General features: G+C 42.9%; 1 protein-coding gene across 2 annotated transcripts in view; it reads right to left on the bottom strand.

Moving 5' to 3' along the window:
- CEP164 (centrosomal protein 164) overlaps window positions 1-27,890 on the bottom strand; it is a 276,967-nt gene that overhangs the window by 84,167 nt on the left and 164,910 nt on the right. For both annotated transcript variants that reach the window (XM_073602488.1, XM_073602489.1), the window contains one exon: window positions 7,571-7,681. The gene's annotated coding sequence lies outside the window, so the exon portion shown is untranslated. The remainder of the gene's footprint in view (window positions 1-7,570; window positions 7,682-27,890) is intronic.

Consider the following 27,890-nt stretch of genomic DNA (forward strand, 5'->3'; position numbering starts at 1 on the left):
TTCTATTCGCTAGCTTTTAATATTATATTTCTATTTGTTAGCTTTTAATAACATATTCCTATTTGTTAGTTTTTAATAACATCTCACATGCCCATGTTACATTAAAGGAAAAGTCCAGCCTGAGCTTTTTAGGCTGGCCTTCTCCTCTGGGTCACAGGAGTGCAATTTGTTTTGTACTCCTGTGACCCATTTTCAGCGGAGAGCGGTCTGAAGTCCGCTCTCCGCTGACGTCACTGCCATCAGTCGAGGCAGCGCGTCATCCTGACTTTCAAGTCTGGATCTGCCTTGATTGATGGCAGTCTCAGCATCAGAGCAAGCCGCTAAGAGGACCGTTCCCTGCCCCTCCACAGCTCATCGCTCCAATGAGTGTGGAGAAACAGGGAGGAGAGGCGCTGATTGACAGTCAACAGCTCTCCTCGCGGGGATCTCAGTGCAGAGACGGCGGGGAAAAGCTGCAGCATCGGTCTGATGCTCCACCCAACTAGGTCAGTATGAATCTTTAATTAAAAAAAGACATACTTCTCTTTTAAAGGTCAGTTCAGAATCCCTTATTACTTGGTGCTGAATGTAAACACCCCTCCTTTAAAGTGGTTGTAAACTCAGAAAAAAAGGCATAATGGTTATGAAATACTTACCTTAAATTGAAGCTGTTGCAGCTGTCCCGCACACCGCTGTGACCAGCGACATGTCTCCCAGAGCTATTTCCGGGTTTGTGGGCTCCGGCGCTGTGATTGGCCAGAGCCGCAATGACATCATCCCCACGCATCCGCGCAGGAGCCGCTGGTCACGGCACGGCTACTGAAGAAACAGCACGTGTGGGCGTTTCTTCAGTGCGCATGGGCTGATGACGTCGGCACATGCGGATACAGTGAATATCTCCTAAACTGTGCAAGTTTAGGAGATATTCACTGTACCTACAGGTAAGCCTTATTATAGGCTTACCTGTAGTAAAAAGTGGTGTAAGAGGGTTTACAACCACATTAAACTGTTAGCCAGTAGGTATGAGCCCATGGTTGGACTCGAACATCAGGTGTTTGCTTGCAAATGAACCAAACATACGGGGCGTTTGCAGCAAATTCAAGCACCGTGGAATGCCCCATAATGCACTGCGAGATCACAGTCCATTGACGTCTGATGACTGGCCAAAGCATACACCTGACCTGCATGCTTTGGTCAATCACATCGCTCTCTACTGCGAGAGCCATAATTGGCCAAAGGCGGGCTGCTTACATAGCGGCCTTGTATAACGTGTGGACGGAGATAGATTGAGCTAGATTAGGCAGTAAAATATATATATATATACACACAGTCTCATATATATATACAGTGGGGATGGAAAGTATTCAGACCCCCTTAAAATTTTTCACTCTTTGTTATATTGCAGCCATTTGCTAAAATCATTTAGGTTCATTTTTTTTCCTCATTAATGTACACATAGCACCCCATATTGACAGAAAAACACAGAATTGTTGACATTTTTGCAGATTTATTAAAAAAGAAAAACTGAAATATCACATGGTCCTAAGTATTCAGACCCTTTGCTCAGTATTTAGTAGAAGCACCCTTTTGATCTAATACAGCCATGGGTCTTTTTGGGAAAGATGCAACAAGTTTTTCACACCTGGATTTGGGGGTCATCTGCCATTCCTCCTTGCAGATCCTCTTCAGTTCTGTCAGGTTGGATGGTAAACGTTGGTGGACAGCCATTTTTAGGTCTCTCCAGAGATGTTCAATTGGGTTTAAGTCAGGGCTCTGGCTGGGCCATTCAAGAACAGTCATGGAGTTGTTCTGAAGCCACTCCTTCGTTATTTTAGCCATGTGCTTAGGGTCATTGTCTTGTTGGAAGGTAAACCTTTGGCCCAGTCTGAGGTCCTGAGCACTCTGGAGAAGTTTTTTGTCCAGGATATCCCTGTACTTGGCCAAATTCATCTTTCCCTCGATTGCAACCAGTCGTCCTGTCCCTGCAGCTGAAAAACACCCCCACAGCATGATGCTGCCACTACCATGCTTCACTGATGGGACTGTATTGGACAGGTGATGAGCAGTGCCTGGTTTTCTCCACACATACCGCTTAGAATTAAGGGCAAAAAGTTCTATCTTGGTCTCATTAGACCAAAGAATCTTATTTCTCACCATCTTGGAGTCCTTCAGATGTTTTTTAGCAAACTCTATGCGGGCTCTCATGTGTCTTGCACTGAGGAGAGGATTCCGACAGGCCACTCTGCCATAAAACCCCGACTGGTGGAGGGCTGCAGTGATGGTTGACTTTCTACAACTTTCTCTCATCTCCCGACTGCATCTCTGGAACTCAGCCACAGTGATCTTTGGCTTCTTCTTTACCTCTCTCACCAAGGCTCTCCCCCGATAGCTCAGTTTGGCCGGACGGCCAGCTCTAGGAAGGGTTCTGGTCGTCCCAAACATCTTCCATTTAAGGATTATGGAGGCCACTGTGCTCTTAGGAACCTTAAGTGTAGCAGAAATTTTTTTGGAACCTTGGCCAGATCTGTGCCTTGCCACAATTCTGTCTCTGAGCTCTTCAGGCAGTTCCTTTGACCTCATGATTCTCATTTGCTCTGACATGCACTGTGAGCTGTAAGGTCTTATATTGACAGGTGTGTGGCTTTCCTAATCAAGTCCAATCAGTATAATCAAACACACCTGGACTCAAATGAAGGTGTAGAACCATCTCAAGGATGATTAGAAGAAATGGACAGCACCTGACTTAAATATATGAGTGTAACAGCAAAGGGTCTGAATACTTAGGACCATGTGATATTTTAGTTTTTCTTTTTTAATAAATCTGCCAAAATGTCAACAATTCTGTGTTTTCCTGTCAATATGGGGTGCTGTGTGTTCAATAATGAGGAAAAAAATGAATTTAAATGATTTTAGCAAATTGTTGCAATATAACAAAGAGTGAAAATTTAAGGGGGTCTGAATACTTTCCGTCCCCACTGTATATATATATATATATATATATATATATATATATATATATATATTTATATACTCTACACTAAATGCAGAGTATATATATATATTCTGCATTTAGTGTAAACTAGATATTCAGTGTAGACTCTATATTCAGTCAGTGCAGGCAGTGTAGTATATATAACACAGTGTATTAAAGTGGTTAAGGGGAACCCATGCCCCACCCCCTCTACCCACTAACTCACTCACTGCCCAAGAGATTGCCAATCACTTCAAATACAAGATTGATGCAATTCGTGAGGACACCTCCACAGTGCGTACATCTTCCCCACCTAACATACCTTGCCTAACAGCACATTCAACACTCTCCTCTTTTGAATTGGCTACTACTGAAGAGGTTACAAAACTATTCTCAGAGGCCCACCTAACCAATTGTCCCTTGGATCCTGTTTCCTCACTACTACTACTACGGTCACCCTCTTCTTCTATTCTATGCTCCCTCACTCACATCTTCAATTCCTCCCTCTCTAGTGGCACCTTCCCCTCCCCTCTAAAACATGCGCAGATCACTCCCATACTTAAAAAGCCCTCACTGGACCCCACCAACCTGAACAACTTAGGACCCATCTCATTGCTCCCATTCACCTCTAAACTTCTAGAACGCTAATGCCCTGTACACACGACCAGTTTTCCCGTCAGATTAAAAGGTTTTTCCGATGGAATACCGCTCAAGGTGTCTTGCATACACATGGTCACACCAAACTCCGACCGTCCAGAACATGGTGACGTACAACACGTACGACGGGACTAGAAAACGGAAGTACAATAGCCAGTAGCCAATAGCTTCCTTCTCGTACTTGCTTCAGAGCATGCGTTGTTTTTGGTACGTCGGAACAGCATACAGACAAGCGGTTTTCCTGATAGGAATTGGTTCCGTCTGAAAAATTTAGAACATGTTCTCTTTCCGTCAGAATTTTCGACGTAAAAAGTCTGATGCGGCATACACACGATCGGAATATACGATGAAATGCTCCCGTCTGACTTTTTCTGTCAGACATTCTGCTTGTGTGTACACGGCATTAGTCTACAACTGTCTTAGCTCCTACCTCAGTGAAAATAACCTTCTTGACCCCTTACAGTCTGGCTTTCGCTCGCAGCACTCCACGGAAACTGCCTTACTAAAACTCACTAACGATTTACTAACTGCTAAAACCAACAGCCAGTACTCCATACTCCTACTACTTGACCTCTCTGCGGCATTTGACACTGTTGACCACCCGCTCCTTCTCAATAAACTACATTCCCTTGGCCTCCGAGATTCTGCTCTGTCCTGGTTCTTTGCCTATCTATCGCAGCGCTCCTTCAGTGTCACCTACAACTATGTTTCCTCCTCTCCATTGCCCCTTTCTGTGGGGGTCCCCCAAGGCTTTGTTCTTGGACCCCTTCTCTTCTCTATCTACACCTCCTCCCTTGGTCACTTGATAACCGCCCACGGCTTCCAATACCACTTAAATGCCGATGACACCCAAATCTATCTGCCTACTCCTCACCTCACTCCTTCAGTCTCCTCTCGCATTACTAACTGACTTATCAGCATGGATGTCAGACCACTTCCTTAAACTAAATCTCTCTAAAACTGCGCTATTAATATCCCCGCCCGTGCCCCCCTCCATGACTTTTCCATCAAAATCAACAATGCAACTATCAGTCCCTCCCTTCATGTCAGAGTACTAGGTATAATCCTAGATTTGTCATTTCAGCCCCAAGTCCAATCGTTATCAAAAGTTTGTAGAATTCACCTCCGTAACATCTCTAAAATTCACCCCTTTTTAACAAATGAAACCACCAAGCTCCTCATTCACTCCCTTGTTATCTCTCGCCTTGACTATTGTAACTCCCTTCTCATTGGCCTGCCTCTCCATAGGCTATCCCCTCTTCAGTCTATCATAAATGCTGCTGCCAGATTTATCCACCTTACCAACCGCTCAGTGTCTGCCAACCCTCTCCTCTAATCCCTACACTGGCTCCCAATCAGCCAGCAAATTAAATTCAAAGTACTAACCACAACATACAAAGCCATTCACAACTCTGCCCCGAGCTACATCACCAATCTTGTCTCCAAATATCACCCAAATCGTCCTCTCCACTCTTCTCAAGACCTCCTACTCTCAAGCTCTCTCATCCCATGCTCATCTCCAGGATTTAACCAGAGCCTCTCCCATCCTCTGGAACTCGCTACCTCCACCGGTCCAGCTATCCCCTACTCTTGCTACCGTCAGGCGATCCCTGAAAACTAATTTCTTCAGGAAAGCCTATCACGTATCCAACTAATCTTCTACCACTTCCATCAGCTCATTCCCCACAGTTACAACCTTTTGTACCACCTGCCCCACCCTATTAGATTGTAAGCTCTTCTGAGCAGGGCCCTCTTAATCCTCTTGTATTTTATTGTATTATAACTGTATTGTCTCCTTTTTATATTGTATAGAGCTGTGTAAACTGTTGGCGCTATATAAATCCTGAATAATAATAATAACCCTGTGCCAAAATGTAAAAAAAAATGGCATGGGGGTCCCCCCCAAATCCATACCAGGCCCTTCAGGTCTGGTATGAATTTTAAGGGGAACCCCACGCCACAATTTTTTCTAAAAATGGCGTGGGGATCCCCCCAAAATCCATACCAGGCCCTTCAGGTTTGGTATGGATTTTAAGGGGAACCCTGTGCCAAAATGAAAAAAAAATGGCGTGGGGGTCCCCCCACAATCCATACCAGATCCTTATCCGAGCATGCAAATAGGCAGGTCAGGATAGGGAGGGGACGAGCGAGCGCCCCCCCCCCTGGGAACCATACCAGGTCACATGCCCTCAACATGGGGAGGGGGACAAGGGCCTCATCCCCACAACCATTGCCTGGTGGTTGTGGGGGTCTGCAGGTGGGGGGCTTATAAGAATTTGGAAGCCCCCTTTAACATGGGGGCCCCCAGATCCCGCCCCCTATGTGAATGGGTAGGGGTACATTGTACATTGTACCCCTAGCCATTTACCAAAAAAAAAAGTGCCCCTCGGTGTCATCCATCTTCAATCACGGTGCAGACGGACCCAAAAAATAGAAAAAAAAAATCTTCGCCTCGATGGGAGGCGTCCTGCCGACTGTTGTCTCTTGGTTGTGACAGCTGTTATATAGGCAAGGGCAAGGCCACCCTTTGATGTAACCAGGTGACCCCACCCCCTTCTGACATCATGTGACGTCACATGATGTCAGAGGGGCGGGGTCACCTGTTTACTTCACAGGGTGGCCCTGCCCTTTGCCTATATAACAGCTGTCACAGCCAAGAGACAGCAGTCACCAGGAGGCCTCCCATGGGAGGCGCAGCTTCTAATTTTTTTACACTTTTTTGGTGAATGGGTAGGAGTACAATGTACCTGATACCCATTTACATAGGGGGGGCAGGGATCTGGGGCCCCCTTGTTAAAGGGGGCTTCCAGATTCCAATAAGCCCCCCCGCAGACCCCCACAACCACGGGGCATGGGTTGTGGGGAGGAGGCCCTAGTCCTCATCAACATGGACACAATGTGCTTTGGGGGGGACCCCAAAGCAGTCTCCCCTTGTTGGGGGCATGTGGCCTGGTGCGGTTCGGGGGGCGCTTGCTTGTCCCCCCTCATCCTGACCTGCCAGTTTGCATGCATATGGATTTTGGGGGAACCCCATGCCTTTTTTTTTATTTTACATTTTGGTGCAGGGTTCCGCTTAAAAGCCATACCAGACCTGAAGGGCCTGGTATGGATTTTGGAGGAGGGCAAGCCTTTTTTTTTAAATTTTGGCACGGGGTTCCCCTTAAAATCCATACCAGACCTGAAGGGCCTGGTATGGACTGGGGGGGGGGGGCACACGCTGTTTTTTTCAGTGGTTTTTCATCTATATTGCTGGGAGCCAACAATACATTACAGCCACAAGCAATTTTAAATGACATTTTTTTCCTTTAGAAAGTCCCCTGGGGCAGTACCCGGGTACCCATACACTTTTTATGGCAATAACTTGCATATAAGCCTTTAAAATTAGCACTTTTTATGATGTTCTGGTGCGAACTGGGGGGGTATTCAGCTCATCCCTATTAGCAAGTGTAAATGCTTTGCTGGCCAATGTGTAAATGCCCCTTTACATAAGTGATCAGTGGGAGAAGTCACTCCCTTATGTCAATGAATGAGCTGTTTTTTATTGTTTTCACTGGTTACTTATGTCAAGGAGCTGCAGAAGAGAAGCTGATGCAATTTCTATCAGTGATGCAGAATGATAACTATGTGGGTACTGGCAGCCAGAAATCCATCCACCCAAGGATGGATAGGCCAGCATCTAGGCCTCTGTGCTCTACCATAACATAAGAGTCAGCCCCTGCTCAGGCCTATGGCTGATTCCTTTGTTATTTACCTGGACCTGACCCCACACACACTCACACCTACCTACACACGGCTACCTACCTATCCATGATCAGATTCCTCCTCGCCCCCCTTACTAGCAGCTGCATTAGTTATTGGAAGTACAACTTAATTGAGGATAGATAGATAGATAGATAGATAGATAGATAGATAGATAGATAGATAGATAGATAGATAGAAAGATAGATAGATATGTTCTACTACCTCTTGGTCTCTGCTTGCTCTCCTGTTCTGTGTCACATACTGAACATGCCATGGAAGGGGCTGATACATAAGATATGGGGCTTGTTCCTCTCGAAAGATTGCACTGCCTAACTGCAGAAAAAGAAAACCAAGATTAGCGGTGCTTCCAATATTAAGAAATTGAGTATTCTTTTTAGGGCAGGTTAAGACACAAATATAACATTGTATTATGATACCCTGTTAAAACTGAAAGCCATCTGAGTACCCTGCATTGGGGCTTTTTTGTATAATAAATTTGTGATTTAAAAATGATATCACACTATCGAGCCTTCTTTCCTACTGTTTATATATGAGGAAACAGCTTTATTGAGCAGCCCAGGATCCCGCAGCTATCATGGAATCCAGAGGTGATTTATATACGTGTTACATGCTTAAATGTGAAGAGGTGAGCGGCTATTACCTAAGGGGGGGGGGGGGGGACTAGAGTGTGGACACTTCAACACGTTTTGATCATCACTTCAATGAATGAATTTACTTATTTATGTTTGATAAGGACTTTATGATATTTATGTTGCACTGATCCATGTGATATATGGTCAGTTCATTACAGTTTGTTGCACTATAGCACTTTATTTTTCACTTTTCTCACTTTTATTTATTCAACATTTACTCTAATGAACCTGTTTTTGTCTATCTCTATCATGTCAGTTTGACTTGTGAGATTTTGAAGTGAATTCATTTTCATATCACAGGAATTTATCACTTTATTATTTCATTATTATTTAAGCAGTGTTACGAATTTGATGTATGTGATTTTGTATGTGAGTAAGATATACATTATAGTATTATATAGCACTACTGACACTTTATTTAACCACTGCTGCCATAGCAGTATAATATGTAGATGGCGCGGCACAACATTTTGATTTTTATATTAAAAAATTGGGGGATATTTTTGGCCCCATTTGCTCGTTTATCTCTAAGGCGACTGGGTGTGATGAGGCTTTTTAAATTAGTGGCCCGTCTAAATACTACCTTAGGTCTTTTCGGGAAAAACTCTACCCAAAGCTTGGTCCTGTCCCAATATGGGCCAGTGTTTCTGGACAGCTTTCTTAATGGCCCAATGTTGGTCATTGAATTTAGTAATAAAGAGGACCCATGTTGTTCTGATCTGATGTGTTGTTAATGGGATTAATACCATATCTATACCTGTTGCCTTACGAGTATGAGTGAGATCATACCCTTTCTCCTGGAATTTCTTGATAAGTGTAGCTGCTTGTTGATCATAATCAGCCGTACTACTACAATTTCTATGCAACCGCCAGAACTGGCTATATGGTATATTCTCTTTCCACTTGGGATGGTGACAACTATCCCAATGGATATACGAGTTACCCGCTGTTTTCTTAAAATGGGTTTTGGACATAATGTTACCATGCATATCACAAGCCAATTCTAAGTCAAGAAATACCAAGGACAAGTCATCTACCACCTGCATGAACTTTATCCCAAAGGGGTTGGAATTGCAAGTCACAAACTCACTAACAGTGTTAGGGGGACCATTCCAGATGATAAGTATATCATCAATGTATCTCACATACTACACCAGATGCCTAGCAAAGGGGTTCTGAGACCAGATGTGAAATTTTTTTCCAGAACCCTATAAAAAGATTGGCATAGCATTGTGAAAAATGTGCACCCATTTCAGTGTCTAATAGCTGTCTATAGTACTGATCTTAAAAATTGAAGTCTTTAAAGTAGTTTCTCTCTAACGCAAAATGCGTGCAGACAAACAAACTCAGATTGCATCAGGTGCATGTAGTCTGCTTCGGAGAGAAAGTACTCTACAGCCCACAGCCCAGCCTCATGGGGAATCGATGTGTATAGGGAACACACATCTAGAGACAACCAAAGATAGCTTGATTCCCATTTGTAACGTTGCAACATATCGAGAACATGAGCAGAATCCTTAATGTAAGCTGAGAGTAAAGTGACTAGGGGTTGAAGAAATGTATTCACATACTGGGATACTCTGCTCGTAACAACATGCATACTGGTCAATATGGGCCTACCAGGAGGACACAATGGATCTTTATGAACTTTTGGTATATGGTAAAAAATAAGGTGTCTTAAAGGAATTCATTAAAAAGAATTGTTTTTCATATTTCTGTATTACACCTTGGGAGTAAGCCTGATCAATCATATCACTTAACTCTAATTTGTAACTTGGAAGGGGATCAGCACAAAGCAAACTTCATAAGTTTAAGCTTCCAGAAGGAGTCTGTGTGCTTCCTTAACGTAGTCTGTTTTATTTTGGACCACTATGCCCCCACCTTTGTCAGCCATACAAATGACCAATTCGTGGTTATTTTTAAGGGTAAAAAGAGCCTGTTTTTCCTCTATTGAGAGGTTACACATATATAGCTTCCTGTGTGGTTGCTCACACAATTTTTAAAATCTGCATATACCATGGCATAAAAGGTCTTAATAAATTCATTTTTACTGTGATGCGGATAAAATGTAGATTTGGGGTGAAAAGTGGAATGCATAATGTTGTTATCATATGGTGTAGATATAGTGCAATCCCCTTCCATCTCTCCCTTCAAAAGTAATAACTCCAAAATGTGAAGTACTTCCTTATCCATCTCACCCTTGGTCAACTCCTCTGAATCCTATAGCTCCATAGGGATGCAATCTGCATAAGTAACCATGGCTGGAGTGTTAATGGTATCTACACAGGATTTGAGGCTAGAAAAAAGGTTTGACCATAAAGTCGTGGATATATTTATGTAAATCCATAAACAGGTCGAATAAATTGGCATCACAACTGGGGGCAAAATTGAGACCCTTCTGAAGGAGGCCAATTTCCCTCTGCTCAGAATATGTGAGGACAGATTGAAGATTTTTATGGTGGAATTAACACTTCCAACTTTCCTCTTTTTGGTGTGTTTGTTTCTTCCCCCCTCTAACTCCCGTGTCTTCTATTTTTCGTTTTTCGGAGGGGGGGGATGCACTAAAAAATGACCCCCACGAATAGTAGAACAATATAGGTTAAGTATGGTAATCCTTCACCATAGCGTTTGATGATTATTATATTAATCTTCGTATATAGAGGGATATAACTTTCATTTTCACATTTGTGTTTTTAATGTAATTATGAGTGCTATTATTATTATTTTTGGATATTTCATGTCTTCTTGTACATATGTTTTTAATTTCTAATCGTTAATAATTATTAATTTTTAATTTTCAGTTTCAAAAATTTGAGTTGCATAATTATGTTGCTCGTCACCCATCCTTTTGCTGTCCACATTGGATGTGCTCCACTCCTGGCCTGACTCCTTTAAGGAATTTATCTGGGAGGGATTTTAGGTTCCTCATATAGAGCGGGATGTTTGAAGAAGGGGTGTGACCTGAAGGAGGCCGCACCTCCAAAACATGTTGTCATAGCAGCCCTGGGAGATTGCATGGTTACACTGCTCCTCTCTGTCTCCCCTTGCGGCTTGGACCGACGTTCTGCAGCGCTGGCTGGCCCGGGTGCATGCGTGGCTCTTGGAGCTGCTTAGCGGCACGCTATTGCTGGGATCTCTGGGACCTCTAATTCCACCATAGCCCGGATCACCTTCTTATCGGGGACAGTCCACTGGACAGGCCGGGAGAGAAAGTACACGTATCATTCAGATTACCGAGGCGGATTACATGTTTACCATTGTGAGTGCAACTCTTGTTGTTTTTGTTCATTTTTATTAAACAGTTCAACACCAGGGTGACTGTGCGCTCTCCTTTCTTTATTTTTTCATACATAAGACAAACTAGGGTTGATTTTCTAAACCTGGATAATGCAAAATCTGGTGCAGCTCTGCATAGAAACCAATCAGCTTCTAGTTTCATTTTTCAAAGCTTAATAGAACAAGCTAAATCTAGAAGCTGGTTGGCTACCATGCACAGCTGAACCAGATTTTGTACTCTGCAGTTTTAGTAAATCAACCCCATTATGTTCTGATTGATGGTCTACTAAGATTGTACCCTGTCTCAGTTGCCCTGCACATCATCTCTTGCACAGTTGTATACCGAGTATGCTAACCTGCTGGAGTCAAGTGATGAACCAAAAATAATACCAAATGTAAACATGTACCAGTCTTGGGCTGTAGAAAACATACTATGGGAATGTGGGGGAAGGCAGTTTCTGCACCTCCAGCAATGAATGTATGTAATGGCAAAGGATGCTGGGATGTGCTGGAGGGTCTACTGATGCTGACCGTGGGGGCAGCGGTGTAGCTTGCACATCTGTCACCTAGGGCTGGACATTTTTTGTCCCCCCCCCCCAAGTAAAATGGTATGTGGCGTATAGCGGCGCCACGCCCAAAACTGGGTGTGGTCAGATTGCATCAAGAGTGGGAAGGGCTTAAAGGGCCATATGCTTTAATGACTGTGCCGATGACAAGTGAGTATGTATCAGACAGTACAAACCTCAGTATACTTATTTTAATAAAATAAAACTGTTCTATTGCATATCCTTTACTACACACAGCTAACCATAAAGTGATATTAAAGACTTGATTTTTGTTTGTTTTTCTAATAAATAAACATGTTATACTTACCTGCTCTGTGTAATGGTTTTGCACAGAGCAGCTTGGATCCTCTTCTTCTTGGGTCCCTTGCCGGCACCCCTGGCCCCTCCCTCTTTCTGGGTGCCCCCACAGCAAGCAGCTTGTGTTCATACACACACGGAGCCATGGCTTGAATCCGCTCCCTCCGTCTTCTGATTGGCGCACTGGATGTAATTGACAGCAGTGTGAGCTAATGGCTTCTGCTGCTGCCAACAGCCAATCAGGAGTGCGAGTACCCAGACAACCAAGGCTCTCGTGGACATCGCTGGATCGAGAGGGGGCTCAGGTAAGAATTAGGTGGGGCTGGTACACACAGAAGGTTTTTTACAGTCATGCACAGAATTTTGTGCCTTTACAACCACTTTAACAAAGCATGTGCTTTACTTAGACTGCAGTAGTCAAGAGTAAGAAATGTAAAACACAGTGAGGGGAATTTATTAAAGCTGGTGCAGTTAGAATTTGGAACAGCTGTGCATGGCAACCATTCAGCTTCTATCTTTTTTATCCCAATTCTGTCTGCTCTAGTTTTGATAAACTCCCCTAAGCAGGGCAGCCATCAAAAATTTTGGGGCCCCTTACACAGCTTTAGGCCTGGGCCCCCCAGGGTCTGACCACCAACATTCTCCAGGGCCCGCCCACTGGCTGTCCCACCGAATCTGCCCACTAGCCATCTCACCAAGTCATCATCCACATCCCTCTCCACAATGTAACTCTCATCCTCATCCCCACCCAGAATTATCTGCATCTCTCTCCAGGAGAGGGATAGATGATTCTGGGTGGGGATGAGGATGATTGAGAGGGACGGAAGATTCTGGGTGGGGATGAGGATGATGGAGAGGGATGGATGATTCTGGGTGGGGATGAGGATCATGGAGAGGGATGGATGATTCTGGGTGGGGGTGAGAATGATGGAGAGGGATGGAAGATTCTGGGTGGGGATAAGGATCATGGAGAGGGATGGATGATTCTGGGTGGGGATGGGGGATGATGGATGATTCTGGGTGGGGATGAGGATGATGGAGAGGGATGGATGATTCTGGGTGGGGATGAGGATCATGGAGAGGGATGGATGATTCTGGGTGGGGATGAGGATGATGGAGAGGGATAGATGATTCTGGGTGGGGATGAGGATGATGGAGAGGGATGGATGATTCTGGGTGGGGGTGAGAATGATGGAGAGGGATGGAAGATTCTGGGTGGGGATAAGGATCATGGAGAGGGATGGATGGATGATTCTAGGTGGGGATGGGGATAATGGATGATTCTGGGTGGGATGATGGAGAGGGATGGATGATTCTGGGTGGATATGAGGATCATGGAGAAGGATGGATGATTCTGGTTGGGGGTGAGAATGATGGAGAGGGATGGAAGATTCTGGGTGGGGATAAGGATCATGGAGAGGGATGGATGGAAGATTCTGGGTGGGGATGGGGAGGGGGATGATGGATGATTCTGGGTGGGGATGAGGATGATGGAGAGGGATGGATGATTCTGGGTGGGGATGAGGATCATGGAGAGGGATGGATGATTCTGGGTGGGGATAAGAATGATGGAGAGGGATAGATGATTCTGAGTGGGGATGATGGATCATCTTTCCCCAACCTAGACCGATTCTGTGACATTAACCGAGAGCAGGCTTAAGCCTGCTGTCAGCTGATAATGGGTCACAGGAGTGCAAAACAATATGCACTGGTGTGATCAACAGGAGAAGTACAACTAAACAGGTTTTGGCTGTACTTCTCCTTTAATAAATCTATCACACAACCTGTCTCTCTGCTCCTGTTTGGCATTATGAGTCTATTGTTCCTGGCTGCTCTGTGATCTATTGTTGGGTGGGATCTGTTGTTACTGGGGGGTATGTTGCAGGCAGTCTATTGTTGCTGGTGCGGGGATCTATTTTACGGTTTTCTTGCTGTCATTAACAAATACCTTACCAATTACTTAGCACCACAAAATGATACTTGGTTCAGTATTCTCTAAATGGGGCAGTACTGGGAGGTGAGTAGATGGTGGAACCAAGGGGCGGTGTCTGAAGGTGGGTGGGGAGGAGACAAGGGGTGACATGCATGAATAGTTTGAACAATCATTCATGTTATGAAACATATACCCTCAAAGGTGTGTCAACGTGACCACACACTGATGTACAAATTAGATGCTACCTACCCCCCTCCCCCAAAACACACACTTGCATATAAGAGTTGCTTATTAATTTAACTGGATTGGCTGGAAGAATACATTTTTTTTTTTTTTGGTGGTTTGAGCTGCCAAACTTAATAATGACTTAAGTGTAACGTTACAACACACCCCATTGGCTCACACCCCCTCACACCACCATTAATTCCCATCGCTCTTCATAGTAAGGTTCTCGCCTCCATACATCTCCATTATTAGCTCCTCTGCCTCGCCCCATCAGCACCACCCCCCCCCCCCCAGCTTCCTTTCCTCTTTCCATCAACTCATATTTTCCCCACTATTAGCTTCTTTTTCTCTTTCCCTCTCCACCATCAGATCCCATCACTTTCTACCACTAGCTCTTCCTGCCTTTCCTGGGAGAAACTGTACATACCACGTAAGAATAAAACACTTATCATTAATCTTAAAAACACTGAAACATATGGCACATGCTGCCATATTTTTTAAATTGTTCCCATTGACAAATTAAATAATTTTGCACTTTTTTTGACTAATGCACCTAAAATTCAGGAAAGAGATATTGCTAGTTGATGTACCTCATATACCTCTTTGATAGATGCCAAATGTCAATCAACCTAAAAAGACTTACCTTTGCAACGGTGTTTGTAATTGTAATTTTTATAAAAAAATAAACTTCTTTCTTTATGTGATGTTTACATTTTTTTGTTCTTCCCTAACATATGCTGTTAGGGTGCATACAATTAGAAGGCTGTTTATAATTAATTACCTACAGTAATAACAGTGGGATAAACAATAAGTTACTCACCCTTCCAAACACACGTACCACAAAGAACAGAGCTGTCATAAGAGACGCCAACATGATGACAAACTAACAGGATATATAAAATGCCAACTGCAGCCTCTGTCAGCAACACAAGCTCAACTCTACTAATAGGATTATCAGACTCCAGATTTCCACCTGCTGTCCTGAGGACAAAATCCTTGTGACGATAGATGAAGCGTCAGTAGGAACTGAATCACAGAACGGGTGAAGAATGAGGAAAAAGGGATGGTCACTGAAGCCGAAGAGTAAAATCATGGGTGATCAAATGCTGTTCTTCCAATATTTTTACAGACTAATTATCATAAGAACAGACTAATTATTAGCTGACTCCCACAAGAAACATGGAGGTTAAAAGAGGAGCTTTTAACCAATTACACTTTAGTCTAAGGTTACCCTGGGAACAAAGTGTATCACAGGAGCACAGTATGTCAGATTGCTAAAAGTAAATTTATATTCCTTAAGATCTCTTTAGAATAGCTGAAAAGTCTAATCAAACAACATTTAATTGCCTAAAGTGCTGTGTATTTCACAATTACTTTTTTCACTTTTTTTTCGTCTTCGCACCTCTTACATATCTCCTGCAGGCACATCCTGTCTACATGCCTGCATGGTATTTCTAAGACTGAAAGGTAAAAACAGCAGGCCATGTCTGTGTAATGTGCACCCTGCAAGGCTGTTTTTAGCCTATATAGGCAGAGTATGTGACAAGGTGACAATGTTGGAGATAAAAGTTGGGAAACAGGTTTGAAAATATTGAAAACGACTTTATAAATGACATTAAGATGTTAAAACTTTAAGATTTGAAAGTCTACGTTTACATGTACTTTAAGTTACATTTTTCGACAGGAAAAAAAAAATAAATCCCATTTATCAAAACAACATTTATTATGCATATTAACAAATCTGAACATTTCTTCAGTGCAAATAAATGAGTTTACTGAATATGTTTCAAATGAAAGCCTGTGTAAAAGGAATTTGGATTTGCCTGTAAATTTCATATCCTAAGGTACAATACAGGACATGGTCTGATTAGTCATAGACCATGGATTATAGGCTGCTACCCTCAGATGAAGGGACACCGGCAAAGCTTTCCTAAACACTCCCGCTTTGAAAACCTTATAACTTTATCCTATTCCTTAAGACTTCAGTTTTTTAGCAAGCAAATCAGAGTAACAGGAACAGAAGATGGGGTGACCTGTCTCAAGTACTGTACACCAAGATATGGAATTTACACGTAAACAAAAATTCCTTTTATCTTAATCGTACAGTATGGGACACAGGTTGGATATTCATAGACCCTGGGAAAGAGCAGTGAATGAGAAGGGTAGGCAACAATGAAGCAAACAGAACTATGCTAAGAGGCCCAGCAATAACAGGGGTCAACAGGCCCAACTCAAGAGTGCTGCTACAAGAACCTTGAGCTGATAGCTACATTTGCAAAGGCTTAGATGTCCACCTGTTAGAACTTGGAGAAGGTATGAAATTAGGACCAGGTGATGGCCTTGCAAAGCTGGGCAACAGAGGCTTGATGTCAGAATGCCCAGGAAATACCCACTGATCTGGAGGAATGAGCATATAAAAGTGCTGGAAGCGTTATAATATTTATAGTGTAAGCTCGTGAGATTTGTTGTCTTATCCACCAAGCAATAGTGGATTTTGAAGCAGGATGTCCTTTGCGAGGCCCTGCTGACAGGACAGGGAGAGTCCGTCTTTCTGATAGAGGCTGGGGCTTTTAAACTCTGGTAGGTATAACAATGTCTAGACCAGGGATCCTCAAACTACGGCCCTCCAGCTGTTGCAGAACTACACGTCCCATGAGCATTGCAAAACTCTGACATTCACAGACATGACTGGGCATGATGGGAATTGTAGTTCCTGAACAACTGGAGGGCCGTAGTTTGAAGACCCCTGGTCTAGACAATGAAGAACAATCTTTTTTCTGGTGTTTAAGGGAGAAGGAAGAGAGAAGGACTAAGGGGTTGATTTACTAAAGGCAAATAGACTGTGCACTTTGCAAAGTTGCACTCTGCAAGTACAGTTGCTCCAGAGCTTAGTAAATGAGGTAAAGTTTCACTTTACAAAGAATACCCAATCACATGCAAGGAAAATAAAAAAAACAACATTTTTGCTTGCACATGATTGGATGATGGAAGTCAGCATAGCTTCTGCTTATTTACTAGGCTCTCGAGCAACTGCTCTTGCAGAGTGCAACTTTGCAAAGTGTACAGTCTATTTGTCATTAGTAAATCAACCCCATAGTCTTCATTAAGATGGATGTTACAGTAGATACCATCTTTGGTAGAAAGGTAAGTGTTGGGCACAAGATAACTTTATCCTTGTGAAGGATAAAGAATGTTTCCATACAAAAGAGAAACGCCAGTTCAGAGACACGTCTAACAGATGTGATAGCCACCTTGCAGGAGAGGTCATCCAAAGAGAGTTCCCTGATGGATTCATAGGGTGATTTCTGCAACCAAACTGAGATCTGAAAGGTGCTGTAAGTGTAATCTACTCTGAGAAACACTTTATATAAAGGTTTTAAATAAGAGAAAAGCGAAGCCAGGAGTTCTGGGAACAAAAATCGACAAGGCCAAAACCTGTTCCTTAAGAGTACTTAAGGCCAAATTCTGGTCAAGGCATTATTGTAGGAAGGCCACAATAATCCCTGGGATGTAAGTGCCTGTGTTTACACCAGGCACACAAGGAGGAAGTGGCTTTTCTGGCTTTGAGCAATGTGGGAATGACTGAGTCACAGAGACCCATGTCCCTCAAGACCTAGATTTCAACAGCCCTGCCGTTAAAGTCAATGGCTGAGAAGCAGGATGGAACAGGGGACCTTGAGACAGAAGGCCTGGGCTGTTTGGAAAAGGCAAGGGATCTTCTCCTAGAAGTTTGAGTCTATATGTGTACCAGGTTCCTCTGGGCTTGTTTGGTTCAACGAGAATCACTGGTTTCTTCTCTTGCTCTATTTTGCAGGCAGTCGAGGCAGAATCTACACTGGGGGAAAGGCATATTAAACTGATACAGAGTTCAGGGAATTACCAGAGCATCCAATGCCAGTACTAAAGGATCCCTGGTCCTGGGCGCAAACAGGCATAACTTGTAGATGAACCAGGACAACCACATCTGAAGTCCCCTATTTCCGACGTAGGAGGTTAAAGATCTCAGGATGATGGTTCCATTTCCCTTGGTCCAGGCAGTGACGGCTTAGGTAATCTACCTTCCAATAGTCCATTCCTGGGATGTGAACAGCATAGAGGGCTGCTCAGTGTTTTTCCACCCAGGAGGTATTTATACTTACTTTCTGTAAGGCTGCCTGATGTTTGGTACCCCCCAGTCATTGATATAGGCCATAGCTGAGGCGGTGTCTGATTGCACCCCGATAGTGTGACCTTAAAGAAGGTGGGTCCAGTGATTCAGAGCCAGTTTTATCATGAGTGTCAGGATGTTGATGGGGAGCTTGGTTCCCTGGGTCAACATGTTTCCTGAATCGGGGAAGATGAGGCTTTTATTACCCTCCATGGGTGGTAGAAACGACTTCCCCATTGTCGAAGCTGAATTAAAAAATCCACTAAACTAGAGGGTTCCTTGCTTGGCTGGATAGGTGCATAGGGAGGTCAAGAGAAGGAATGGGACAACTGCGACCATGAGAAAGACAAACTATAACAGATGTCAACGCACTTTAAGGAGTGAGGGTGCCCCTACATTGTGAGGGTTTTGGGGTGGACTTGGCAGGTTCTATCTTCTATGGTCTGTACCTTAGTGAAAGACTGAATTCTTTGAAGATGAAGCCTGAGGAGAGCAATGGGGTACCCTTATTGTGAAGGAGGCAAGAGCCCCCACAGAGAGGGATTTTGGAACCAACCTTCCTTTGTGGAAGAAGGACCCTTCTTCCTGTGACATATTTGATGAACTTGTCAAGCACCTCACCAAACAAACGTCCTCCATGCGTGGGGCATCATTTAAAAGCAATTTGTTGTGTCATGACTTGTTCTAGGGCATTAACCCAAAATAGTAAGGCAGAGGACAGAGTCTGCCAGTGTTCTGCCAAGGGTCATGGAAGAAGGGTGTTGGTTGTTTACTGCCCTAGTCCCATTACAATAGCTGCAGTTTGGCAAACAGAAACCGTTGTAATGGCAATGGCCGGTTGCAGAGCTGGGCCTGTGAGTTTAAAGAGAGCCTTTAAAGGCCTTTCCAATTTTCTGTCAGCAGAATCTTTTAATGAACGAACATCTTCTATAGATACAGTAAGATGTTTAAGACTGAGATGAGTGTCTACTACTGGAAAAAACCTCTTTTTAGTGAACTTTATCCACTGGATAGTGTTTGGCAATGATTCTCAGAGGAAAATCTTTTCAGGGCTAATCCAAATATCATAAATTGCTCACTCTATTTGTATAGGAAATGTTCTTTTTAGCAGGCCTCTTAGTAAACAGAGGGGCATGGCAAGACAGAGAAGAATCAAGTGCAACAATGCCATGGTTTTTGAACACTGTAGAAGTGAGCATATCTATGTTGCCGTGAAGACATGACATCAGGTGTATAGGAGCCTGGGGGAGGGAAATCGTCAGCGACCTCCTATAACATTGCTTCCAGGTCCACTTCATTCCCTTCAATCTCTATGTCAACTAGGAAGAGGCATTTTATTTACGAGTCCAGTAGAGATGGCAGGGGTGGATAAGCATGGCGCTTTTGAGCTATAGACAGTGATAGCTGTATTAAAGCCATTAATTGTCCAAGAAAGTCTGACATGGTTGCAAAAAATTCTTCCTTGGTCAAATAGGCTGTTTGTTGCATGCCTGGGATAGAGCTAGAACCAGATGCAGAGACTGGTGTTCAAATAGGATCCTGCTCCATTGCAAGAGATGCAACGTCACTCTGAGCTGTTTGAGTGTTTTGCTTGCCTCCAATGTTTGCCTGAGCTTTTGCAGTGGTTCCCTTGTGCCTGGTTTCCACCATTTGTATCCGTGAGGGTATTCCCCTGTCAGATACTCACAGAGTGGGGGTGTGATGTAACACCTAGTCATTCACTTAATATTGTTTATCCGAGGTTTTAAAACAACTGTATTTTCATAACTTTAACCACTTGACGACCGCGCCATAGCAAAAAAGGACGGCTACAGCACAGTCAGCCAGTTCTGGGAGGGCGTCATATGAAATCCTCCCGTGATCGTACCCACTGCAATGTGCTCTGTGATTGCTGTGTCCTCTGGACACAGCTGATCACAGACCAAGGTAAACAGCCAATCACAGCAGCTCTTTACCACATGATCAGCTTTGTCTAATCACAGCTAATCACGATGAAAATGCACTTGCCATTATGGGCATTCCTTTCCTCACGCTGTCACAGTGTTAAGAGAGGAGAGACCAGGTAACAGGCTAGTGTGAAAAAGGAAATATGCACTGATCATCAGTGTCCCAACAGTCCCCATCAGTGATGCCAATCAATGCTATGAAACAGTGCCAATCAGTGCCGCATATCAGTGCCTCCTTATCAGTGTCCACCAGTGCAACCTATCAGTGCCCATTAGTGCTGCCTTTTAGTGTCCACCAGTGCAGCCTCATCAGTGCACAAGCGTGATTGATGATGGATCTACATCAGGGGACATTATTTTTGGATTTTTAATAAAGGAATTGTCAAAAACTGTGTTTGTGTTTTTTTTTCTATGTGACACTTTTTTTGGTGAATGAGTAGGGGTACATTCTCATTCATATTGGGGGGGGGCAGGATCTGGGAACCCCCTTGTTAAAAGTGGCTTCCAGATTCTTATAAGCCCCCTGCCCATAGACCCCCACAACCACAGCCTAGGGTTGTGGGGAAGAGGCCCTTGTTCCCATCAATATTGGGACAAGGTGCTTTGAGGTGAGCCAAAAGCACCCCCCCATGTTAAGGGTATGCGGCCTGGTATAGTTCAGGAGGGGGGGGGGGCTAGCTCGTCCCCTCCCTTTCCTGACCTGCATGCTCGGATAAGGGTCTAGTATGGATTTTGAGGGGGGGCCCATGCCATTTTTTGTTTTGATCTTGGCTTGGGGTTCCCCTCCAAATTCATACCAGACCCAAAGGACCTGGTATGGATCTGGGGGGAGCCCACGCCGTTTTTTTTCCCTAAATTTTTTTTTTTACATTAAGCTGATGACTCATCGGTTGTTAAGGACACAGCAGCCGGCTTCATGGCCCACTCCTTAGCAACCAGCTACATACAGTGCTTTTAAAGGAGAACCCCCCCACAAAACGCATCAAAAACGCAACATTTGCATTTCTGGTGTGACTGTGTGCAGGAAATAAGTCCCGGACCTTTTCCAAAAATGCACTGACTGAAAAACGCATACATGTGAACGTGTACCAAAGGAAACCATGTTAACCACTTGCCGACCGGGCCATAGCCAAAAGACTGCTACAACGCGCTCGGCTTATTCTGGGAGGGCGTCCATGGACGTCCTCCCAGAATCCCGCTCTCACGCGCCCCCTAGGGCTCGCACCCGAGAACATCCGTGACCGCCGGGTACAGAGGACCCGGCCCATCACTGTAAACGGCCGATGATCGCGGCCGTTTACCATGTGATCGCTCCATCAAATGACGAAGCGATCACATGTAAACAAAGCGGCGTCATCTCATGACGCCGGTTCCTCCCTCCCCTCTCTGTATCGATTGGTACAGAGTGAGAGGAGAGGGGGAGGGATCGGATGGTAGCAGCGCTGTGGGCTGCATCTGTAGTGCCCACAGTGCTGCTCAGTGACAAATACAGTCACATCCATCCATCCATGCTCAGCCATCCCTCCATACTCTAATGCCCTGCACTACTCTGCAATACCGTGCAATACTCTGCAATACCCTGCACTACTCTGCAATACTGTGCAATACTCTGCAATACCGTGTAATACTGTGCAGTACTCTGCAATAGCCTGAAATACTCTGCAATACTCTACACTACCCTGCACTGCAATACCCTGCACTGCTTCGCATTACTCTGCAATACCGCGCAATACCCTGCACTACTCTGCAATAACGTGCAATACTCTGCAATACCCAGCCATACTCTGCCATACTCGGTGATACCCAGCCATACTCGGTGATACCCTGCAATACCCTGCCCTGCTGAGCTATACTCGGCCATACTCGGCCTCTGTATGTGGCCAGGCTGTGGAAGTCTCACACATGTGGTACCACCATACTCAGGAGTAGTAGGAGAATCTATTTCGGGGTGTCATTTTTGGTATGTACATGCTATGTGTTATAAATATTGTATAAATGGACAACTTTGTGTTAAAAAAAATGCGTTTTAACCACTTCCCGCCTGCCGGCCGTCATATGACATCCTTGACTTTGTGCAGGGATATCTGAATGATGGGTGCAGCTACAGGCATCATTTAGATATCAGCTTTTTCAGCCGGCGATTCCCTACACCATAAGAATGATAATAGCAGCTGTTCCGCTGCTTGATCATTTTTAAGGGAGGCAAGAGGGGACGTCCCCCCCTTCCCGCCGCCCTCCGGTGCTTCTACCGACTCACCACTACGATCAAAGCCAGAATCGTTTTTTTTTTTTTTTTTTTTTTATTTCAGGCTTCCCAGCCTAGAGGTGAGATGTGGGGTCTTAATAACCCCATATCTCACTGTAAAGAGGACCTGTCATGCCATATTCCTATTACAAGGGATGTTTACATTCCTTGTAATAGGAATAAAATTGATAAAAAAAATTTTTTTTCTGGAAAAGTGTCAAAATAAAATAAAGTAAACAATAAAAAGAAAAATAATTTTTTTAAAGCGCCCCTGTCCGTGTGCTCGCATGCAGAAGCGAACGCACACGTAAGTCCCGCCCACATATGAAAACGGTGTTCAAACCACACATGTGAGGTATCGCTGCGAACGTTAGAGCAAGAGCAATAATTTTGGCCCTAGACCTCCTCTGTAACTCAAAACATGTAACCAGTAAAAAATTTTAAAGCGTCGCCTATGGGGATTTTTAAGTAGTGAAGTTTGGGGCCATTCCACGAGCGTGTGCAATTTTGAAGGGTGACATGCTAGGTATCTATTTACTCGGTGTAACTTTATCTTTGACATTATGCAAAAACATTGGGCTAACTTTACTGTTTTTTTTTTTTGTTTTAAAGCACAAAACTGTTTTTTTCCCAAAAAAAAAAACGCGTTCAAAAAATTGCTGCGCAAATACTGTGCAAGATAAAAAGTTGCAACAACCGCCATTGTATTCTCTAGGGTCTTTGCTAAAAAACATATATAATGTTTTGGGGTTCTATGTAATTTTCTAGCAAATAAATGATGATTTTTACATGTAGGAGAGAAATGTCAGAATTGGCCTGGGTGCTCCAGAACGCCTGAAGGTGCTCCGTGCATGTTGGGCCTCTGTATGTGGCCACGCTGTGTAAAAGTCTCAAACGTGGTATCGCCGTACTCGTGAGTAATAGCAGAATGTGTTTTGGGGTGTAATTTGTGGTATGCATATGCTGTGTGTGGGAAATAACCTGCTAATATGACAATTTTGTGAAAAAAAAAGAAAAAAGAAAATCTTGATTTTGCAAAGAATTGTGGGAAAAAAATGGCAACTTCAAAAAACTCACCATGGATCTCTCTAAATACCTTGGAATGTCTTCTTTCCAAAAAGGGGTTATTTGGGGGGTATTTGTACTTTTCTGGCATGTTAGGGTCTCAAGAAATTAGATAGGCCATCAGTACTTCAGGTGTGATCAATTTTCAATGATTGGCACCACAGCTTTTGGACTCTATAACTTTCACAAAGACCAAATAATATACACCAATTTGTACTTATTTTTACCAAAGATATGTAGCAGTATAAATTTTGGCCAAAATTTAAGAAGAAAAATTACAAAATTTGCTAAATTTTATAACAGAAACAAAGAAAAATTCATTTTTTTGCCGAATTTTCAGTCTTTTTTCTTTTATAGCGCAAAAAATAAAAAACCCAATGGTGATTAAATACCACCAAAAGAAAGCTCTATTTGTGTGAAAAAAAGGACAAAAATGTCATATGGGTACAGTATTGTATGACTGAGTAATTGTCAGTCAAAATGTGAGAGCACCGAAAGCTGAAAATTGGTCTGGTTAGGAAGGGGGTTTAAGTGCCCAGTTGTCAAGTGGTTAAATGAACTGCAATGAGTTTCTGCAAAACGTGCAAATCGCACCAAAAAGCATATAGTGTGAACGTAAGGTAAAAGCTTGTCTGTTCTCTCACAGAATGTCCTTTAATATTTTAGTAAGCATAAAGATTATGGAGGCTTTGCTGACCAGTGAGAGAGGGTGTCTATAAATCAGTCTCCTGAAACATATCCAGTAGCATCCTGACAAAAACTTCTAACCGGGAAAAAAATGTATGTTGCTGAAACTCTGGTGGATGGACACTTGTGTGAAAGTTTACCTCCCTAACAAGTCAAGTATGAGAGGGTTTGCAGCTGCACTTAAATACTGTTTAGGGTACAACTTCCAGAAGAATTTGGGGTGGGCGGAACTTTGTTTTGGCTATGTGAAAAACAAATGATGTATGAACTGAAGCGCAGGTATGTTACTTGTTGACTGTTGTTACTGTCCTGTACAATGACTATATGCATAATGAGATCCTACAAAGGTGGCTGAACAAGCTATGAGGATTTTTGGTTTTTTTATTCAAGTTAAACCCTAGTATCCATATAACAATGCATGAGCAGGGTGTGTTGCACACAGATGCCTACACAAGGAACTTAGAGCTTAAATCCTCTTTTTTGGTTAGTTATTGAGAGACGGTTTCAGCCTCCATTTATACTATATTTGCATGTATCTATTTCTGGGTGTAAGCATTTAAAGGGATTGTTTATATATGAGTGCAATATGTCATGGAAATTTCACCTTTAGTCCTCATGCACACGGACGTTTTTACAGCTGCTTTTTTGAGCTTTTTTTGCAGCTTAAAAAGGCCTGTCTATGTTAGTCTATGGCTTCATGCCCACCTAGGCGTTTTTGAGCTGCAAGTGGCATAGGCGTTTTTACGCTGTAAAAAAAACCCAGGACCAGTGGGACGTTTTTCAGCTGTAAAAACGCTCTAACGCTGAAAAACGCTGAAAAACGCTCAAAAACGTCATTCACCAACGTTTTTTAGCGTTTTTGATCCATTGATAAAAAAAACGCTCAAAAACGCTAACGCGGAAAAACGCTCAAAAACGATATTACAAAAACGCTGAAAAAAGTCACTGCTAAAATACTGGCGTTTTCATAACGTTTTTTTAACAGCCTGTGTGCATGAGGGCTTATAATTGACTGATACAAGTTTCAAAGAAGGTCTATTTTTCTATGTATGGATAGTCAATTGGACCTTTTGACGAAAATTAAAATGTTAAACTTTTTTTAATACATGTGGGCAATTTGTAACTAGATTATTCAAAACATACCACAACATGAATATATAAAACCATAACTTTATTACAGGGGGAAAAAAAACACATGTAAAAACCATTTCTGCTACACTTGGAGCTCATACCAAAGTTTAACATGTAGTGGTTGATTGTTGATGGATCTTTTCTAAGACCTCTCAGTGGTTAAATCTTCTGGCCACAATCTTGTACCTGAGGCTCATCTTTAAAAAGATTAATTATGTGTGGGCAGAAGAAACTATTGACACTCGTGGGGCTTGAGGTACATCACCAATATATCACAATGTCCATATAAATAAAACATTTTATACAATTTATTGGTAGGAAAAATACATAGAGTTGGTGACTGATATTGTATAGTCATGATGTATCGCAATTCATCACATTATATCCTTGTTTATACAGAGGTCACATCACATAATATGAGATTTGATTGAGCTTAACATTACTTCCACTGAATTGGCTGTAAAATGATTTTCACACAGATCCTTCAGATAAGTAACGTCCTCAGCACGTTTTGTGAAATATAAATAATTCATCCGGAGCAGGCACTTACTGAATCTACATCTATAAAAATAACAATGCAATGTAAATAAGGTGCTTATAGAAGTATGTATACACATTTAATATGAAGGGGAGAAGTATTGAGCCTTACCCAGAAAATTTTGAGCTAGGAAGCTGTAAATTGCAGGGTGTACTGGCCAATTTGTCTATATTCAATGGTGCAAAAATCACCCATGATTTTAACTTCTCTTTCTTTTTCAGGTCCAAAGTGAACATGACAGCACCTCCAGAAAAATTAAATGTGGAAGAGCATAGGACCATAATCAAGTTCCTGTATTTCCAAGGGAAAGATGAGAAGCAGATCCATGATGAAATGTCACAAACTGTGGGTGACAGTGGCCCTTCATATGCAACAGTTAAACGTTGGGTTGTCAATTTTAAAACTGGCCATTTCGGTGTTGAAAGTGAGAAACCCAGTGGAAGGCCTGTTTCTGTCTCTGTGACTGCAAATATGAAAGCCATCCATGGCATGATCATAGAGGACCGCCAAATATCAGCCAAAAGTATTTCTACATATCTGGGAATATCACTTGATAGAGTTGGTGCCATTATCCACAACGACTTGGAAATGAGGAAGCTTGCAGCAAAGTGGATTCCAAAACTTTTGACATTTGCAGGCACAGAGACAGAAACAGGCCTTCCATTGGGTTTCTCACTTTCAATACTGAAATGGCCAGTTTGACAACCCAATGTTTAACTGTTGCATATGAAGAGCCACTGTCACCTAAAGTTTGTGACATTTCATCATGGATCTGCTTCGCACCTTTCCCTTGGAGAAACAGGATTATGATCCTACGCTCTTTCACACTGAATTTTTCTTGAGGTGCTGCAATGTTCACTTTGGACCTGAAAAAGAAAGATAAGTTAAAATCATAGGTAGTTGATATTTGCATCATTGAATATAGGCACATTGGCCAGTACACCCTGCAATTTACAGCTTCCTAGCTTAATTTTCTCTGGGTAAGGCTCAATACTTATCAGCACCCCCTCGTATATATTCATAATGTGGGTCAACCGCAGAAGCACAATAAAAGTTATCACTTACAATCAGCGAAATTGAAATTTTTAATCATATAGAAGTTGTGATATACATCTTGAAAAGAAGTCCCATGGGTGTCAATGGCGTCGTGCGTGCGTGTGTGTGTGTGTATATATATATATATGTATATATATATATATATATATATATATATATATATATATACACACACACACACACACACATATATATATATTTATATAAATAAACTGTATATAGGGATGGCAGTACACCCTATGTACCAAATCACAATTTGACATTTCAATATGTGTGAACTCAAACTCAAGATTTAGATGCATTTTTCTGGACACCACCTCACATGAAAATTATGAACAGGGCACACACAACAATGTGTGGTGGTTTGCAGAAAACACAGCCAAACAGACATGGTGTGAAAAAGGCCTTAAAGAGACACTAAATGCTTGTTAAAAAAAAAACTATACAGGTATGTACCCATAAAGTGGTTGTAAACATCTGACATGAAATATGAACAAAGCATATTCCTCTATAGTGTGTACTGGTCTCAAACCAAAGCACCAAGTGTCATTTATGTCTGCTCCCTTGTTTCTCTGCTATCTGTATGAGTCACTTCTGACAAGTTTTCCTGACACCAAGAGAGAAAAAGTGACAGGGGAGGGAGCTCCAGCACACAGTCTGTGATTGACAGACATAGATCTGTTCCTGTGTGCTGTGTGAAGGGGGGTATGTCCTTTCCCTCCAATCAGCTCTGCAGAGTGTAATTTCAGCTATCATTCCTGTTTTCTGAAATCTCAG

The sequence above is a fragment of the Aquarana catesbeiana genome, linkage group LG10 (assembly GCF_042186555.1).
Source record: "Aquarana catesbeiana isolate 2022-GZ linkage group LG10, ASM4218655v1, whole genome shotgun sequence".
NCBI lineage: Eukaryota > Metazoa > Chordata > Amphibia > Anura > Ranidae > Aquarana > Aquarana catesbeiana.